We start from the raw sequence: 20,841 nt of genomic DNA, 5'->3' as shown, positions 1-20,841 counted from the left end.
ACATAATGCATCTGATAATTAAATTGTTTAAAATATGTTTAATAAAATTTTGTGTGTGTAAGCATGCCCCCATGTACGTGAAACTTCCCGGCCTCCATCCTCTGCCAATACCAGATGGAGCCTGCAGGCTCAAGATGGTTGTGCACTTTTGCTGTAAATATCATGTACATAATAAACATCATTATACATGCATATAACATGAATAGGAACAAAATGTAGGGAGACGTGTGACTTGCACGGCTCCAAGTCACTTAGAACAACACAAAGAACAGAGTTCACAGATTTATTTTTGGTGACAATGTCTGCACATTGCTTTCATTTACTATTTTAAAAAGGACTTCACTCCTAGTTCATTAATTCAGAAATGTAAAAAAAAAATTGGGGGGGGAGAGATGAAGTCACACCTTTCACAACTGTCATGTCATCATCCAAAATAAAAAACCCAATCTTGGTATGAAGCATTTGTATAAAGGAGTAGAAGAAAAAGGCAGTTTTAGACAGAACTTGTGAATTAGCTTTAATATTTATTCTTACATTAGAAGTTTAATTTTCCTTGATAATTTGTCAGGGAATTACCTGACAAGCCTACAATTAAACTGTATTCGGTCACTAAGATGTTTACGCGGATTAATAGATCTTTCACTTGAATGTTACATTCACAAGTTTTGAAATAATAGCTATAATATGCAGTAGCATGACCCCTCTTGAATCTTACCCAACAAAAAAATCAAGTTCTGTCATTTTAATGCAAATTGTACCTTTGGAAATAATGGCCTGAAAAGAAAAGGTTTCCATGGTAACCTTAGGGAACCACATAACCTGTTTATCATAACTTCTCCATGAAGCAAATTGCAGAGTGGAGAGCATGCTTTAATGTCAGCCGTATTTCATGCAGACACCCTTCTAAACTTAAGGACAATTTAACTTGACATTCTTAAACTTTTTTTTCCTGCTACATAAAGAAACGGATTGGTCGGGGCAGAGGGGGGGTGTCTCTTTGTAGAGTCACATTTGAATTAGCTCCCTCAGGCTTTCTTTTGGATGATTAAATGGCCATTCCTAGGTTTTGAAGTTAGCTCTGACTCTAGTTTGAAAGATAGGTCAGCTTCCTGAAAGAATTAATGAAATAGTAATACCTATGGCTGGCCTCTTCCATACCTTTCCTCCGGCTGCCCCTGCCTGATCCTTGCTGAGTGGTCAATCTCGTGGTCTCCCAACAGCTTTTCCAAAAACAGTTAATATTTTTTGTTTTCTTGTTGCTCCATTTTGGCGCGCGCGTGTGTGTGTGTGTGTGTGTGTGTGTGTGTGTGTGTGTGTGTGTGTGTGAGAGAGAGAGAGAGAGAGAGAGAGAGAGAGAGAGAGAGAGAGATCCACAGATCAAGTTTGAAAGCTGTCATACTCAGTTTCGAAACCTCTGTACTTGTGGTGTTATCACAAGGGATACATATATATATATTGACTAAACTTCACATTCAGAAATGACACTGGTGGCTGAAGAGTAGAGTAGACATTTCAGTCAAATTGTTAGGCGGAGTATTAGAGATGGAAGCTTCTACTTTTTACACAACTGGTTAGATGAGACGATGCCTTCCTCTTATATTGTTTTTTAGGGTCATTAGGAGTGAAGAACAGATGTTGCACTCCTCTTTCCCCTTTCCACATTGTCTGTCTTTGAAGTGCTATTTGAGATGGCTAGCTGACAAGACTTGACCCTGTATTTGGTGGTTTTTAGAACTGGGGCTCAGAAGAAGGCACCGGCCAGTATTGTCCATCTGGCATCCATCTGGTCCCAAAAAGTTTGTGGTGGAGAAACAGTACCAGATCACAGAAATACTATAGCAGCTGCTAAATTGGTATCAGCAAGGAAGGGGAGATTGCCACCCAATTGTTGGCTGCAGGCTTAAGGAAACAATATCTGTCTTTTGGAAACCAATGAGATTAAAAAGAGAAATTTAAAAAGCCGGATGGTGTGACATATGGAATACAGCTATTCTCAAAATTTCACTTCTGTTGATGGCTTTGATAAATGTTAATGCAGAATTGCTGGGGTTTTGGTGGTGTGTTTTGTTAACACACTGAAGATGAGGCTTGGAGGTTTTTTTTTTTTTAAAGAAACTCTAATTAGTTAAAGTGAGTGAGAGAGAAACAAGAGAAGGAAAAGCATTTCTTGCTTTCTCTGTCCTCTCTATTTTTAAAAGAATTAAAGTGGATTTACTGCTGTGGCTATTAATATTCCACGAATACTGTTCTGGTTTGTTATTAGATTAGAGGAAAACCACACCTGTTAAAATTTAACACTAAGAATATAAGCTTTTCTATTCAACATGGATGTTTTGCCTTTGCTACTTAAGAATAGTTTTTCTTCCCCCTCTGTCTTTGCTGTACAGTAAATAAATGCTTAGTATGTAATAATGAAGGATGTATTGCTTCAGTGCTACTCCTTTTCCTCACAGAACCCTCAAGCAAAGCACAATTACTCTGTAGATACTGAAAGGCTGTGTCTCTCGTGTGTTCCTACTTGCTTGTAAAAATATTTTCTCAGTCTATTTCCATCACTGAATATGTAGTTCCCCCCTGCCCTGCTGTCACATGAGCATGCATGCACATAGGCGCATGCACACATTCTCACTGCAGGATATTGTCACATATAGCTGAACCATACGTACTATTAAAAACAGCATAAAGTTTTCATCTGGCCACTGCCAAACAATAAAAAGAAATACCTTGGTGTCTCCATCCACATATCCACACATGTGTTCCCCCTGGTGTTCACTACTGACATTTTCTAAAGAATTTTTGCACAGCTTGAACTGAAATAGTAGCCCTTGAGAGGCAGTACTGAGTGTTGAGAACTCAACTGGTTTTTTTTTAAGGTTAAAAGTTAATGTCATGGAAGGAAATGCCTCACAAAAGTTTGGAAGTAGAGATAACAGCTCTAAATGTTAACAAGACAAGCAGCTAACTTGAAAGAGGAGCAGCTTGCAACTGGAAAGCAATAGTTATCTGGATTAACTGCTGTGATTAAACTAGTTGCCGAAGAGGGAGGAGAGGACAGTATAAGACTGTGAAAAAAGAAAAATTCATTTCCAGTCACAGGCCATGTCAAGACGTTTTAAGATTAGGTATATGAACTGAAGGCGTAGATCTGTGATGGCGGTATGAAGCGCATAATATTGCCTGCCCAGTACAAAGAAATAAACGGATAATTAACCATTCCATGGGGCAGCCTCTGTTTTTTGATGCCTAAAAAGAGGTCCATTGTTTTGTCGGAGTTCCACGTTCTGTGAAGAAGCTGAAATAATCCAAATGTGATCCAAAAGAAAAGTGGGTGGGAAGGCCTAGTATAATAATCCTTTCTGCTTTCTTGAAACAGGAGAACTTTCAGCAGGCATTAAGCTGAAGGTGTCTACTGTTTGCTTTTCTAGTTTATCTCAGGGTTGGGTTGCAAATATAAGGAGTTCGCAATCTGGTGTGCATTTAAAACAATTAAGGGGTCAAATTAACAAAAACAAATTATTGGATTAATGGGAAGGAAAGCCACCCAGAGAGAGAGGCAAGGATCTCAGAGGCAAACACTATACATTTCAACTCAGAGGCTTTCTGAGTTTTAGACTGTGAGAACCAAATAGATGGTCTTTGGGGGATCTAGCCCTTTAAAGTGTCATTTGGTTGCCTTTGCAATACTATAGCTTTCTACATGAACTGTATATAGGTGTTGTTGTTTGCTTCATTTCTGACTTATTCTGAGTTACTCCACTTGTTTAGGTACCACTCTACAGGTACCATTCTAGGGGGGCCTCTTCCCAGCCTCTCTCTTCCATTGACAGAAGCTTCCTTCGCCATTTTGTTTTCTTTGTTGAAAACTGTTCTCTGCCCAAGTCTAGCCACTATTGATAAATGCTAAAATATTGAGATAATAACCTTCGGATACTGTTGTCTTACAAGCTTCATGGTGGTACAAAGAGAGGAACTGGAATTTCAATGTATTACCACTGACGTTATCCAAGTACCATTTCTATTGCTTTTCGCCTTCCTCAAAATGTGAGAGATGGGGAGATTAAAAGGAAATTTACTTGTCAGCTAATCTGAGATGGCAAGGTCCTTAGTAACTTTAATCTGTTTGTCTGTTGTTGGGTTTATGAAGAACAGGATGGTGCTATTACTCAATCTCATTCTTTTATTCAAAAACATTTTCTTGACTCATGGGAACTGCATTCTAGTGACAGGAGCAGAACCATTAATCAACACTTACAGCAGTAATCAGTGAGTGAAAAATGATGGCCAGAAACTGAAAATGCACCAGTAAAACTATCTTAGGGTGGGTGGGTGTGCTGGGGTCCTACCAGTGAGCTTTAGGTTTTGTCATCCTTCAGTCTCGAGAGACTATGGTAACGTGCTCTGTATGGAGGACTTGGAACAGCTAACTGCTACTTCCCGTGTTGTTTTGATGCTGTATGTGAAGCTGGAATGTCCTCTCCAGAGCACAAAGCCTGGGCAGAATAATATGGAGGATAGGCTGTTACCCAGACAGCAAATTCCCCCCCTCCACGTCGCTGAAATAGTCCAATGGAAAGGCAAGAGCCAATACAACTGGTTTCAGTGACATCGCAGGAGTTGCCAGAACAACACGAACTGCCTCTTGGACTCTGGCTCCGGATTTTACCTCGAGGTTAACTCCTGAAGCCTTTTCCATCAGTGGATATAGCCACAAGGCAGTGGAAGTTTGAAAATGGAGTTTTTCTTCTCCTAGATGGGCTGCCTTCCAAGGCTGATGAGCCCCACCTACCCGGCCTGCTCCCTAATAGTGCAGAAGTATGATCCGACCCCTAAAACTTTCCTACCCCCCAGGTGTATGCAGTGCTATTTGGCTTCACTATTTACCAGATTAGAGTAAAAAATTGAATCAGAGAGTTTCACACACCATTAGGCGCGCTTCTGCTCACGTTCATTTAAAGCTAAACCCCCGTCCTCTCAAACCATGCAGTCAGGGAGAACAAAGGTCAGCCTAGAAAAAATTAGCTCACCAAATAAAATGTCTTCCCAAACACAGCTCACCTCCTGCCTCAGCTTCCTCTTCAGTAAAAGGGCTTAGAGCTTCTGCTAGCATACCCAGGGATCATACCCTTGCATTCTTAAAGTGGAGTTATGTTGATATATTCCAAAATGCAATTATTTAGAAAAGAATTCAGACCTATTGCTTCTTTAAAAAGCTTTGGGACCCATGAAAGCACTGACATCATGACAGCTGGTTATTTTAAGATACTTCTATAGACTTTGGGAATAGACAGGATTTGTGTGTCATGTACATGCACACCTAGCAGGCAACCCAGCTAATAGCAATCCTGATTGCATCCCACCTTCTGAAATGACCTATGGCATTGCCTACATGGTTCCTTGCTCATCTCATAGTTGGTTGAATGCTCTATTTTTAAAATCAGAGGAGAGGTTTTGAAGATGCAGAAATCTGTACAGTATTGTCAGTACACTCTTCCACACTTGTTTGGTTCACATGTAGCACCCCTTCTCACTAACTATTTCCTAAAGCCTTGTGCATCTGCAGGGAACTGATATGGCACATACCAAGCTGTTGCAATGACCGTACAGTGCTAACACAACATTCTACATTGCTATTGCTTTTTCCATTTACAGATTTGGCATCAGGGCAAGAACTGGGGTAGGAGGGGTGTTTGCCTTAAGGTGCATACTTGCTGACTAAAAAGTACTTGAGCCTGGTACTCAGCTGGTGTGTGTGTGTGTCTGTGTTTAACTCTTTAGTGGTCTAATCAAGTTATCACCTGCCCTGGCTTCTTTTAAGTGTTGAGTCTGTGAGCCAGTTTTGTCATGCTGGAGATAGAGACATGCTATTTCCTTCAGTACTGAACTTTTCTTGCTTGCTCCAAGTGGGTACATCTGAATTTCTACAGATTACCAGTCTCCTCCTCCTGCTGCTGCTCCTACACTACTACTACTACTACTACTACTACTACTACTACTACTACTACTACTACTACTACTACTACTACTACTACTACCACCACCACCACCACCACCAAAGGTTGGATATCATCCTGACCTGATTTATTTTGGATGCAGCAACTCTAAACAATGTTCTTCTGTTGCATCCAAACCAATCTGTTAGTCAAGCATAGGTGAGGACTTCCTATAACTTTTTCCTGATTTATTTTACCTTGAACTGTAACAATTTATAGTTTTTTCTATTATTGGAAATGTGAATCTTGGCTTATTTAATTATTGCAGGCAACAACAACAACAACAAACAAAAACAAAAATTAAACAATGTTTCTCACTGGGTGAGATTACAAGAGTATTTGTTCACATCTCACATTTTTTTTATTTTCTTGCACATTTTTTTATCAAAAGTGCCCTTTTTCTTCCTTGCATTTTGCTCAGGGGTTTATGTACAAAGTGTTTTCATGTGAAACCAGAGAGTTTTTTGCAGATGCTGTTGCTGGCCAGAAAAGGTAGTGGCGGTGGCGGCAGTGGTAATAGTAGTAGCTCTGGTATTTTAGCTCTCGGGTAGGAACAGAAAATCTCAGCAATTGTCCACTTTTGGGAGCACATTTGAATGTGTTGAGGCATCTTTTCATCAAGGATGAGAAAGAAAATGTACAAATATGCATTTCATCCTCACTCAGTATTTACTAAAGTATTGTAGCTTTCTGTGCTTGATGACTACTTGTTTTTTATTTATTTTTCTTTAGTACTTCTTCCTTGGTCACCTTCTTGATCCAAGCATGTTCCAATAAACCCGCATTTCAACTGAATTAGTTCCTGGTCATAGCAGAGTATTAATGCTCAGTGCTGAATCTAGGAGAACACGTAAGCTGTGAACCTGAGTTTCCATGGGAATGTAACCCTGTCCAGCGCACATTGACCTGTTTTTTCCAATCTGTTTTTTGAGTGATCAGGAACACCTCAGGCTTAATATTCTTCCGTTATTGACATCAGATCCATCATTTAAACAGAGTGAATGAGTGTATGGGCTCTTAGGAAGACAACTGCATTTGCTGCAGCAAAACCCTCACAAAATTTTGCTGTCCTTAAAGACCAGCTTAGAAATTGCAGTGTATGCTCTTGGTGACTAGATTTGTCAGCTGCACAGCAATGTGAAAAACAATTGGTTCTTAAAAGGTCACTGAATCTATGACTCCCTCTTACATTAATGGGTTTCTTATACTCTGTTTACAGGAGGGAGTTCTCTGTTCACCAGTGCGAATATAGTATACATATATGTATCAAGAGAGAATAACACATCATACATTTGATGGGAAAGGAAATCTGAGTGCCACAGTAAATCTCTTAATCCACTAGATTTCACAGTACTCTTTTTTATTATTTGAAGGGGTTGCATTTCGTCCAGTTTCAGGTTCTTTGTTTCATTTCTGGAGTGGGTTCAGCACATTCTAAAACATTTTGCTTTATACGTGGCATGCACATAATCATGATACTAAGCAAACAAACAGATAAAATAAAAATAGTTTCTACTCTAATAGGATTCTACTGTAATAGGCACTTTGAAACTATGAGCTGCAGTCGTGGTTCATGAAATGTAAGGGATGAGATTTCTAATTACCCAAGGCAAATGAGTGGTTGACTGAGCGGATACTAAACCTGCTGCAGCTACACTAGATCCATACTCCCCGAAGCCTAGAAATGTTGGAAATTACTGATGAATACTGCGGGCTAAACCACAGAAGCCTGTGCTGCAGGGTTAGAAGACCAGCAGTCGTAAGATCGAATCCACGCGACGGAGTGAGCTCCCGTCACTTTGTCCCAGCTCCTCGCCAACCTAGCAGTTCGAAACCATGTAAAAATGCGAGTAGATAAATAGGTACCATCAGGGTGGGAAGGTAAAACAGCGTTCCCTAGTCACACTAGTCACGAGACAATGGAAAACTGCCTTCGGACAAGCGCTGGCTCTACAGCTTGAAAAATGGGATGAGCACCGCCCCCTGGAGTTGGACACGACTGGACTGAAAATGTCAAGGGGAACCTTTACCTTTACTGTGTCTGGCAGGTTAGTGGCTATGAATATGCACTGACAGGAGTTTGAATCTGACTTTATCTCAACTCCTCCCACTCTTTTCCCCTTGTCTACCTCCTTGGAGTGGGGAGCAAGAGTTTTCTGTTGATTGTCACATCCAGCACAGCAGTTATGAGAGCAGATCCAGTTGGACCAGGAGATCTGAAATCAGCCAGCACAAGGACCATCATGCTGCCATGGGACCTTTGTGCTAACGCATCAGGTTTCTGTCCATTCCAGCACCACTTATCTTTGACTTTCTATTGTTCTGTAATGCTCTAACTCTTTGCACAGTTACTTGAGAATATGTGCCCTTAGTTAATAGGTTTAGGATCAGATTGCACAAAACTGGGCATCATGAACAATAACTTTCCATTGGCATATTTTAAATTATGATAGATGTGAGGAGCACTTTTGTGATTAAGCCTTTTATCTCTTTGAAGTAACTAAAATACTGGCTTTGGGGAGCCTTCCTTCCTTGATGTTGGCCAGAATCTTTAATGTAAGTTACACTGCTTTAAATACAGTTGTGTAAATTGCAGAAATGAATTGATACTAATTGACAAGTCACCACTTGTACCCATTGTTGCATGCCAGACACATGAACTGGTGCACAAGAAGGAATATAAGAAGGATTAACTAGCAGCAACCTACATCTGAAATGTTATGTTATTGCCCTTTAGCCAAGAATTCTGGCCATTGCTAACCAGCAACATTTCTGTTGTGCCTACTGCTGCCAGATGACTGAATAATTTTTAGCTGATTAAGGGTGTACTTTTTAATAGATGAACTACATTTACAAATGCTTGCATATGCCCAAAATCTCTGTATGAGTTATACATGCATGGTAAGCTTACAAATTATTACACATAGATTACCACTCTTTGCTCAAAATAAAAACCATGTATAATCATTTCCCATTCCATTCCCTGTTTGTTTGTTTGTTTGTTTATTTGTTTGTTTGAAAAAATTTTATCCCACCTTTCTCCTTAAAAAGAACACAGATTGGAACCCAAATACCCCCAAAATTGTTATTGCCATGTGCTGAGTCTCATCCAACTTGTGGAAATACTAATCAGATTTTCAAAACTACATGAGATATATAGGGAGTTGTTTATTATTCCCCACCCTGTGAGTTTCCATGTCTAGTTAGGAGTAAGAGACGTCCAAACAAGGCCTTCGTTGTGCTGTTGTCCTGCCTCTTTGACAGTGACAGAATGGTGCCATGTGTCTGAAAGCACCTCTCGTTCATGTGTTTATACTCCAAAAGCAGCTAGTGAAAATATCAAGGGAAGAAACGGCTCAGAAATGCAAACAGTTTAGTCACACAAAATGGATAAAATGTTTAATCCCTTGCTTACTTTTGTCATAATGAAGAAGCACAGCAGCTATGCACCCACTAGTATTTCTGGGAAAGAACACAACAAAACCAAAGGAGAGTTCAGAATTCAAATTGACCAGTCAGTACTCTGAAATGACCTTGGTCACATGTCCTTGAGGTGTTTTGTGAGGAGGCTCTTGAGAGTCACCTGGACTGCAAGGAGAACAAACCTATTCATTTTGAAGGAAATCAAGCTTGAGTGCTCACTGCAAGGACAGATCCTGAAGCTGAGGCTCTAATAGTTTGGCCATCTCGTGAGAAGAGAAGACTCCCTGGAAAAGACCCTGATGTTGGGAAAGTGTGAAGGCAAGAGGCGAAGGGGACGGCAGAGGATGAGATGGTTGGACAGTGTCTGCAAAGCTACCAACATGAATTTGACCGAACTCCGGGAGGCACTGGAAGACAGGAGGGCCTGGCGTGCTCTGGACACGACTAAACGGCGACGATTCATCTAAGGCTGAAAAGGAGATCAAGCCCTAGAGGGGAAGTAGTTAAATATTCGGTACCTACAGATGTCCAGTCATATCTGCACATATCATTTATTCAAGGAGATGGTTCCCCCCCAAGCTCATCAGGTACTCTTCTGTGTTGGAGAGCAGAGCTTTATATCCCACATAGCCTGTCCCAAGCCCCTAAACTGTCAGGGCTGTCTCACTGGGAGGGATGTCATCTTGTCCAGAGGCAGCAAAATGATCAGGAAAGAAAAAAAGCTGACTCTTTTCACCTACTCTATAAATCAATTAAATCATTACTTTATTGCCTATTGATAAAGTACACAGACCTAGCTTTATATAGCTCAAAGGCATTCATATTTCTTCTTTGGCAATAGTTGATCCAGCTCTTTTGCCCACTTGAAAAAGGAAAAACACTCTGCGCAGTGGAGAAGTATGGAAAACACGTCATTGAAGACACAATGGTATTCATGGGATCACATAACCTTCGCTCCATCTTCAAGAGATGGCTCCTGTCATTAAAATCAATGCAACTTAATTAAAGCAAATTATAGACAGATACGTCTATAAATAAGATATTAAAGTATGCTGCTGAATATGATAATTGCTGCGTATTTAGTAATCAGCGTGTGTGTTCTGCATTTGCCAAGAGGGATTTCATTCAGTGGAATCAATGGAGCTTTATTAAAAACCATCCAAATTAGAGGCAGAAATGATGAGTGTTATAATAATGCAAAATCACTGTTTCAGCTTTGATCACCAGAAACAGAAAAGCAAAAATATACCCCTCCTCTATGTAAAGAAAACACCAGCCCTGTTTCCCTTCTTTTCTTTTCTTTTTTTTATGAAGATAAGAATGTTTGAAAGTTTAATTTGCAGCTTTTTTGATTAAATAAAAAGACAAAATGGGCAAATTGTGAAGGATTTAGTAAATAATGTGCCATTAAATTCTAAGAAACAAAAAAGGCAACAACCCAATCTGTCCCCTTCCATCGTGAGAGAGAAAGAAAGAAAGAAAGAAAATTTTAAATCAGGTTTGTGCAGTAATCTCTGTTACTTTGTTGTATATACTAGACAGAAAGACAGACAGACAGATAGATAACGTACCGTAACTTTGGGAGGATAGAGCAAGGTAGCTTTTTGCCTACTTGCCTTCTGTGCCCTGATGTGTCCCAAGTGGGAAATAAAAACTCAGAGAGGAAATGTCAAAGAGCAAATTCCACAAAATTGCACGGTTCTTTTCATGCCTTTTCTTTTACGCATTTGATCAAAAGTGTGGAGGGGTTGTGGGGGGGAGCAGAGTGAAGAGAGTACTGAAGGAGGGAGGTCAGGAAGGCTTCTAAGGCCAAAACCCACAACACAATGAGGATGGGCAGCAAAAACCAGCAAAACTTTGCTTGAAAGGGCATCCTTATTGTGTCTGGCAAAGGTAAAGCAGATACTGGAAGTAAGAGAAACAGTAATAGCAAAGGGTTGCTAATGTCACCTTTCACTGTTGGGAAGGCACCTCTTTGGCATAAAAGAGCAGCTGGTAATTTTTGAGATGAGTACAAAATCTGTAGGGTCCATTGAGCTACTAAATGATGGCTATCATTAAGGGTAGCAAACTATAATGATGATAGCCTGTGCATTGTTAAGTTGCTTAAGCCCACTGAAGCTGATGGCATTTAAGCAGCTTCCCTGTGAATGTGGCATCCCCACCTCCACCTCCCTTGTTTTGTAACACCTGGCAGTCTTGAATAGATTTCCTATCCACAGATAATGTTCTTCATCATGTCAGTGCAAAATTTTGTAGTGCAGGTCTTTTTAAAGGTACCAAATTTTTGTCTTTTTTTTTTTAATTTTGATTTTGCCTGACACACTAAAACATAGTAAATATACATTGTTCTTTTAGATAGCTAAGGGCTGCCAGTACATCTACTTTCCCCCAAGCTAACGTTTTTCTGTTCCCTTCACTACAGCTAAGATAATGTTGTGGACAAAGTGTTGAACTGAGACCTGGATTCAAATCCTGGCTTGGTCATGGAAACTCCCTGGGTATATGGTTAGCCATTCCTTGAGTTTCTCACATGTCTCACAAAGCCTGTTAGTATGGCCATAACTCAAAAGTGATTTGTTGGCACATAACCCTATTCCAGATATGTTTGCTAAACAGAAGTCTCTGAAAAGGTATGGGAAGCTGTATGTTACTGGACATCAGTAGTGCTTGAAACAGAATGAGATAAATTTCTTTGTTCAGAAAATTGTCTTAAGTTCTTTAAAGCTGCCCTCACACAACACAAGCAGGATACTATCTAGAGGGGAGAATACACGGGAAAAGAAATAAAAGAGTTTTGCAAGCTCACTTATTTGTTTGTTTGTTTGTTTGTTTGTTTGTTTGTTTGTTTGTTTGTTTATGCTGGAGACAGAAAAGCTGCACGTTGCTATATGCCCTTGAGGTACATATATAGAAAGAACAGCCATGTTTTGGTAGTTCCAAAAATACTTGCAAGCAGTTGATAGTGCTTTTTCACCGTTCTACTATAAATTCCTTCTGGCATAATATGAAGATATGAGGCTGTGATCTTAGGGTAAATGCTGCAGCAACATCATTTCCATCTTAGCAAGGACAAAGAAGACTAATTTCCTGTTGGATAAAGAGCAGTGCCTCCCACTTCATGTGTCCTGTGCACACACAAAGTGTACCAAACTCATATTTGACTCCTGGGATGGCAACTTACTAGCTTGGCTAGATTGTATTGCACAGACATCTACTAAGCAGATGGCTGGTGCTGTCGCTCTGGGAGCTGAATCGATGTTACTCCGCTCCAACCACTCTTGTGATTTTCAGAGGAAAAATAAAATAGCCACATAGTCCATAACGAAAAACAGAAATCTGAGTTGGGTAATATATTAGGACCACAAGAAGGTTATAAAAATGGCACAGCTTCTGAGTTCTTTATAACTCTTTGTCAAAGGAGACAGTATAGACATTAGGGGATGGAGAGGTACAAGCAGTTTAAAAAAATCTAACCTCAGCCGTTGCAAGATACAGAACAGAGGCTCAGTGAAGGCAAGAGATGTTAAAGGTTTCAGTTTTCAGCTCGCCAAGATGCACACTTCATAGTTTGGCCCCATCCTCCTTGACCAGAGGGCTGGCTGAGAGTCAGACAATTGCCTGGGTTGTTCTCAAAACTCAGAGACTCCTTGACTTGGCTTCAGGTCACCGAGGAAAACAACAGGGGCTATATCAGCAAAACTGGGCATTCAAATTTAGATGGTACAATATGTTAAAATAAAAGTCATTTGAAACCAAATTTTAAGTATTACCTGGTGGATTGAAGTTCCTGGTTAGGAGTTGGATTCTCCACTATGCCTCCAGGGAGAAAGGCCAGCCTGTGCCACCTTGGCCAAGCTGCTCAGTCTCAGGATGCCCCCGGAAGAAGGGAAGGGTAAACCATTTCTGATTACTCTGCACTTAGAAAACCCTGAAAAAGTCACCCTGAGTCAGAACTGACTTGATGGTACAGGATTATTAGTGGCTTGAAGTAATTGGCACCATCATTTTGGCATAATGCCTCCTGGATTTTGAAATTTTTCTTTCTCTGATAGTAAGTCCAACCCTGGGATGACTAAAATGTGGTATTTTTGGTAGCAATTGAAAACAAAGTTTGTGATACATTAAAAAAAAACAGCTGTTGGTACCAATCAGAGATTTGAAAGGACAATCCTCCCATAAATCCATACGCCATCATAAACTACTCTGTTTAGAAAAACTGAAGTGTGCATGGATTATTTCAAAGGGTCATAAGCAACCTTAATTTTGCAGGTCTTGGAAATGTTACTGGTAGGGCTACAGCTCTCATACCCTTCCCACTCCCCCCAGCTAGGGAAGTTATTCTTGTTATTCAAAAGTAAATATAATACATATTTTAGTTATAATAGACATCAGAGTGCCACTGGTTGCTGGCCAGTGTTACAAAACACACCTAAACAGTTGGGTCTCATACATCCTTAATTATAAACAAATTGAAAACAAAGGTACACTGCAAAAGGAGCAAAGTTATTTCACATTATATGATAGGAATAATACGAATATGAGTTAGTTTCTGCAAATAGGACTGCATTATCAATAATGTAGTGGCTGGAATCCTGTTGCTTAGCATGGTAAGTTATAACTAGAGTAGGCTTCTTGAATCTGGGGAATTTGGTGAGTCACCTCCTCCATAAGTTCCATTGATTCAAATGGCCTACTCTGTGACTTACTACAGGAAAATAACTTGCAACTAGTGCAGGCCCATTTGAGTCAATGAGACATGTGGAGAGATTGGCTCACCCAATCTCTACTGATTCAGTGGGATGGCTGTAGGGCAACTTACTATGCTTAGCAACAAGACTTCAGCCATGGTCTTTAACTAGCTCTTAGTACAGATGGTATGCCACAGTATTTTCTCAGGTGATATGCAACACCTAAGCTTTTCTCATACGATTGTACGGTATGCTTTTGTCCCCCTTGAGCTAATTTCATAGAAAGAAAGAAATGTCAAGGAGTGAAGATTTTGTGCAGCTAAAGGATCACCTGCTCTTATTATGAGGTCTTGGCTGAAGCACTATGCAGTTATCATATTTGACAGGGCCATAGCTTCTATTTACACCTGTACCACCTTCTCTCTTTATTGCTCTCCATTTCTCTCATACTGGGTTATATAATGCACACACTCACATCTTACAGTTTTTTTCCCTCTTTCATTCTAGCACTCACAGATTCAAACTGACGGAAAGACTGATTATCCATTCACACACACCGCTCCCCATATCGTATTGGTTTCCCTGCATTTACTCCATTGTGGGTTACTGCTGTTGCTACTGTTATTGATACTATAATTATTATTGTCTTTGTTATGTGTTTTGTGCTATGTGTTAAGACATCACTTCATATTTTTTGGTCTGGAAATGACCTTTTTTTTAAAAAATTGCAAAGAATAAAACTCGCTGCTGATGGAAATGGCCAGGTATTTGAACTGAAATTCTTAACAACAGTAGCAATATTAACTACGCAGAAATGAAACTGGCCCAGCAGGAAGGGCAAGCAGTTTTCATATCGGTTCAGGATGCCAATCCCATACATTTTACCTGTAATAGGCTCCCATCTTGGTTAGTCTTTATGGCTTTTCAGAAAGTAGTGCAAGAAACATTTATGTGACCTAAAGCAGAACTGTGGGGATACACTCAAAGATTCCAAGCATCTTGATGTTAAAAATTATCCCAGGTGAGACAAAATCATCTTTGGTTGTGTGGTTTATACCAAAGGTGGGAAGGGATTAATCATTGATTACTTTGCAACAGATCAGCAAGCTCTTCCAACTTCCAGTGGTTTAATGACAGCCACAACAAAATAATTAAAATTTCAGCATGTCATCTTGTAAGTTGCCCTGTTGTAACTAAAACTGATCCAGGGACAAGTGGAAAAGAGTAAAATATACCTGCTACCCTGTTTCCCCGAAAATAAGACCTAACCTGAAAATAAGCCCTAGAATGCTTTTTCAGGATGTTCGTAATATAAGCCCTACCCCCAAAATATGCCCTATTTAAGTGAAACCCCGTCCTCCACTATTGTGCAGCATTGTGCAGCAACCAGAAGAGAACATGACTGTATTTGAATAAATGTAGAGTGTTGTACATGGGAAAAAATAAAGGATCCCCTGAAAATAAGCCCTACTGTGTTTTTTGGAGCAAAATATATAAGACCCTGTCTTATTTTCGGGGAAACACGGTACGTGCTTTTTGGAGCCTTGTGGTGCAGCGGTTAAACTGCAGTACTGCAGTAAAGACTCTGCTCATGACGTGAGTTTCATCCCAGTTCGAGGTTGACTCAACTTTCCATCCTTCTGAGGTTGGTAAATTGAGTACCCAGCTTGCTGCGGTGGGGAAGGCAATGTGTAGCCTGCATAATGTAAATTGTAAACTGCCCAAAGAGTGCTTTAAGTACTGTGGGCCAGTATATAAACAGCATGTTTTGCTTTACTTTTTGTCCTCCTAAAATAGAGTCTTGAAATCAAGGACCTGGGGAGGGGCTAAGAATATATTTATATGTGAAAGGATTTGAGCATGAGCTCTAATTCTGATACTAGAAGCGAATCTCTGCTTTGGACCTATGCTCAGGAGCATCTTATGATTCAGAAGTTTTTTGAACATGGCTTCGATTAGTATACCTTGTATACAATAAAGTAAATGCCTCAAGCCTAAAGCTCCCTCCAGGCTTGTTGTTCCCATGTCCCTTTTGTAGATTCTTCTTGTATATTGTCAGAGGGACAATCTACAAGTTTGTCAAAAGGGAAAAAAGATTAAATGAATGAATGAATGAATGAATGAATGAATGAATGAATGAATGAATGAATGAATGAATGAATGAATGAATGAATGAATGAATGAATGAATGAATGAATGAATACAAATGGTGTGCCTTGAGGCAGACCATGTAGGCTTAGAATAAGGATGATGTTATTTTACCTATATTTCTGATTGGAGGGGAATTAGGGAATCTGTAGTCCAAAAATTTCTAGAGAGTCAGAGCTTGGACAAAGAATCCCATAAAATATGTTGCAAAGAGGCAGGAGAAGGTGGTTGCCTCCCTGAGCAACTAGCTATACGTGCATACCGTGGGGAACCCATACCTCATCCAAGAACTGTGACCTTCAGTTTGGCCAGTTACATGCCTACGAAATGCTCAATGTAGGCATTTATATTGTACAGTAAGACATGGCAGAAACACTTAAACCACCACCAACCCAATCATGTCTCCTTAATTTATCCTACATTGTCATCCATCTCCTGGTGTTTTTCAGCCTGATTCACAAATCAGTTAACCTGGAATACTTTAACCTAAATCTGTTTAGTTGTAGTTAAAATCCAATACTTTAGCACAGCTGTTTAGGGTGGGGTTTTTTGTAAAAAAATTATCTGTTTACAAAGCTAAAGACGCACCCAGATGCACACATACACCATAGACACATAAGCACACACAGTATTAAAAGAATGTGAGCTCTCTCCCATCGGAGCTGAGCCCTTTTTCCTGAAATAACTCTTTTACAGTATTTACAATCCTATCTGCTGTGCGATTTTTTTCTGGCTTTAAGGCTTTTAGAAAGTGTTTCCTACAACCATGAGTAACTACATTTCCTCCCCTCATCTGAAGGTGTCATTTTGCATCCAGAAAGACCAAATGGCAGTATGTTATTGTTTTGAGAGAGGGAGAGGAAGGGGGAGAGACTGGCACAACTCACCACCCTCAGCACAAATAAAAGTGATTACTCCCCAGTTAAGATGGATCAATAGAAAGGAGAGGGACACACCTAAGTCCACGGACTTTATTGAAGTCCTAAGTACATTTCAAGCTAGTAACCACATTTCTTCTTTCCCGACTTAGAGAAGACTGAAATTGACCTTCCACAAAGTCTGTAATGATGCAATACAGAGGGATTGAGTCATGCTTAAATGTAAAACTCTAGGAGTCTATTAAGATGTATAACCAAAAAAGGAAAAGAGTGGATAATTCCATAATAAGGTTGTCCTACTCGTTTCCTCCTTTCCTGGTTTGGAGATAGAAACGGTGGCTGTCGAAACTAGGAAAAGGATGGGGAGAACTCTTAAGAAATTCAGCAAATTCAGCTATACTGGTTGTGGGGGCAGCCCATAAGTGTGGTTCCCCCTTCCCTGCTCCAATGTACTGGAACGGCATTGAGGAGGTGAGACCTGGCAACGGACTGCAGCAGCTTGATTCCTTAAAGGAGATGGGAGGAAGCCTTTTCTCAGCTAAACAAGGTTCTAAACTCCTCTGTGCTCATATCTATCATGTGCGTGATTTCCACCTTGAAGATAACTGTATTCTAATAAAATTACCCATGCAAAAGTCATTTATTAGCACGAGCAGCCAAAATGACAGCCTGAGTTTTAGTACCTTAAATTAATATGTTTTCCTCATCCTTCGTCTTCTTTTTAAAATCCGATCAGATATTCTTTGTTTTGCTTGGTTCACTGATCTTGACTTGTGTCTAGACAGATGGTGGGAAAAGAGCTTTTAGTTGCTCCTCTAATGAAAGGCACAGAATCCAAGCCTTCTCTTTGAGTCTAGTGGCCAGTTTACCCTGAGCAAAGAAAACATCAGCGGTGTGGAGCCAAATTTTGTAAAACTGTATCCACAATCAGTTTCTATGGCAACTGTATCTCAGAGCATATATACAAACAGAACTGGCAGGGGATTTCTCTCTCTCTCTCTCTCTCTCTCAATCTCTCCTTCCCCCCCTCCAGTTTTCTTCAAAGTCTTCTTCGCTGCTGGACTTCTTATATTTTTGTAGGTTTGCAAAGCCATCTTCATCAAACTACCGTTATGTTTTATAATATTCAACGAGTTATTTTGTACACCATTTTTTTTCTTGTAAATCTTCAGCCACAGCACATTATAAATCGGTTGTTCACAATCGAGCGGAGTATTTCCAAGGCTTTCTGTCTTCTCTTTGCCTCAGACTATGACTTTATTCCACTTTCCCCTCCCCCCCCCCCCCCACACACACACAAAACAAACCCGTGTGTGACAAGCTCAGGGCCATGTTCAACAGTTGTCTGTCAGCAGAGGTCCTAGTTATTTAAACAACCTATCTGCAAAAATTTGAAATGCAACAATGATTCCAGTGATGGTTTGTTTGTTTGTTTTTATTTATTGGTGGGTGGGTTTTCTAGAAACATTTCTTGCTGATTCTTTTGAAACATGGGGTGGGGGGAAGAGAGAAACTATTCACAGCTTTTTTCCCCTTAAAAAAAAAGAAAGGGAGGAAATTACCTTAAGACTGGTGCCAAATGCATAGATTTCCCCCTGTACATGGTATGTACTACGTGGCTCCGAAGAGTGAAGATTACGCCCTCGCTGTCACTCACCATTCTTCAAGAGCTGGGTTAGCCTGCTGTACTCAGGAAGGCTCTCTCCATCCCCAGACAGCCCTGAACAATCAAGGTTTCAGAGTAAGCATTTTGATTAGCCGGTCCTTCAAGATTCCCTCCCTCTCCTCTGAGCATACTTGGAAGCGTCATAGAATCTCTAGGGGAGATTATTTTACCCCAATAACCACACCTTATTGTGAGCTATCTCTATGGAAAGTATTTGTTTGAATTTGAATGGGCAGTTCAGACTCATGAGCTTCTCCCTCAGAAGCTAGATGGGCAATTATGATCCATTGGCTTTGCAAAAGACCAGCTCCTGCTGGAGATGGAAAATGCTGGACTCTTTTGTAGAGACAGATCAATTTAGCCGCCTGTGTTTTGGCGCTCACCTTGGCGGCATGGCTGTAGAGACTCCCATTACGAGCATCAGCCCTTCAAAGCTGCCACTGTGCCGCTGTGTAGAAGAAGGCTGGCTGCACTCCAACATGCCAAGGGCCGCAAAGAAGCCACAGAGGTGGGTGCAGCCAGTAAGTGTTTCCCCCCCCCCCTTCCCTGTTCCAATGTACTGGAATTGTCTGAGGAGGTGAGACATGTGAACAGGGTCAAAAAGCAAATGTGTGTCAAACTCTATTGAACCTTGGCTGCCTTTCAAAGTTGCTGAGGCTGCCCACCAACCCGATATTACATTTCTGGAAAGTAAATGTCTAAAACTCTCCTAGGCCGCTGCGGCAGACTGGTGTTTCTACCGTTCTCTCCTTGTGAAACAAGGCCCGCTTGCAAGACACCTTTCACCTTTCACTGCCGCCCTTCATATTTTAAATAACTCCTGCATTCTAGATGAGGCACCTAGCGAGGTGTCGTGGACAGAGTGACAGGCCAGAAAAGTCTTTACCCACCAGCAGAAGAACAAGAAATACTTATTTATTTGTTTGTTTAAACTATTTTTATCCCACTTTCTCCTTTAAAAAACCCCAAGGTAGCCCCAACCATGCCTCTGTAAGACCAATAAATAATCAGTTTATTATTATGAATGAAGTCCATGCCCGAACTTGCCCACCCTCCATTCCAACATTGGTGTTTTTAAAAAGAGCCCAACTGGTCCAGGAGAAAAAAATGTGTTACACAAAGGACCACTATCTTCCTATCCTTTCAGCAGCTATCAGAATGATTAAAGCTATTTTAATAGCTATGGTGTTAAACCTCTACTGATGGGGAAATGGTGGACCTGGATTTGCTGGCTGCAGGTTTCCCTCCCTGAACCTGCAAGGAGTAGGTTTTTTTTAAAAAAGGAGCCACTTAGTTACAGCCTTAATATTAATGAAGAGAGTGAAGAGGTTGCCTCTCTCAACAAAGCACGAGGGTCAGTGGCAGAGCCGTCCCACCCCATGCCACTCATCACTGCCTAGCTGACTGCTGGCTCTGTCATCTTTTCTCAGATCATTGCCTGCCTCCACAGCACAGCCACTTCGTAGTCAGCTGTCTGGATAATGCCAGGCTCCAGAGGTCCTCAGGGCCAAGACTTTGCAAGCTTTCCTCCATGTGAGGAAAGGCGATGCAGCTGATGCTGCCACTGTCCTCTTCTTCCTCCCCCCCCCATAAGTGTTGTGATGTGGGAGCTAGGGGACATTGGCAGTAAAGTCTTTCTCTCCCCTCCCCCATTTTGCGCACTGGGGGACTTTGTGACAAGGGTTCAGAGAGGCCCATACTAACCACTCAGACACACTACCCTGTCTGTCATCATGTGGGTGAAACCGAGAGGATCAAATGTGCATCAGCTGAGATCTTCCTGCCTGACACCCTCTCAACACCTGATTAAGCAGTGCTTCCAGGGATTTCCCAAAATCCACAAGGTTAAGCACTTTTACTCTTACAACTACCCTGCAAAGTAGGAATGCCACCATACCCACAAAACATACAGACTCCTGGTAGAAGGTAAGGCTTCGTTTTAAGTATCACCAAAGCAAAGCAAAGCGTGCTGCTTATATAGCGCCCCATAGCGCTTCAAGCACTCTCTGGGCAGTTTACAAGTTAGTTATGCAGGCTACACATGC

The 20,841-nt window shown here is 40.8% G+C and overlaps 1 protein-coding gene and 1 long non-coding RNA gene across 3 annotated transcripts in view; one reads left to right on the top strand and one right to left on the bottom strand.

Annotated features, from left to right (window-relative positions):
* PARD3B (par-3 family cell polarity regulator beta) overlaps positions 1 to 20,841 on the top strand; it is a 621,722-nt gene that overhangs the window by 538,913 nt on the left and 61,968 nt on the right. The window lies entirely within an intron of this gene.
* Positions 10,347 to 13,001, bottom strand: LOC144584141 (uncharacterized). Its single transcript, XR_013538217.1, has 2 exons — positions 12,891 to 13,001; positions 10,347 to 10,389 (listed from the first exon to the last, which is right to left on the bottom strand). It is a non-coding gene; the product is annotated as an uncharacterized LOC144584141 (long non-coding RNA).

This window comes from Pogona vitticeps, chromosome 1, assembly GCF_051106095.1.
Source record: "Pogona vitticeps strain Pit_001003342236 chromosome 1, PviZW2.1, whole genome shotgun sequence".
Lineage (NCBI taxonomy): Eukaryota > Metazoa > Chordata > Lepidosauria > Squamata > Agamidae > Pogona > Pogona vitticeps.
The sequence above is the reverse complement of the archived record's forward strand: the minus strand, read 5'-3'. Positions and strand labels throughout refer to the sequence as shown.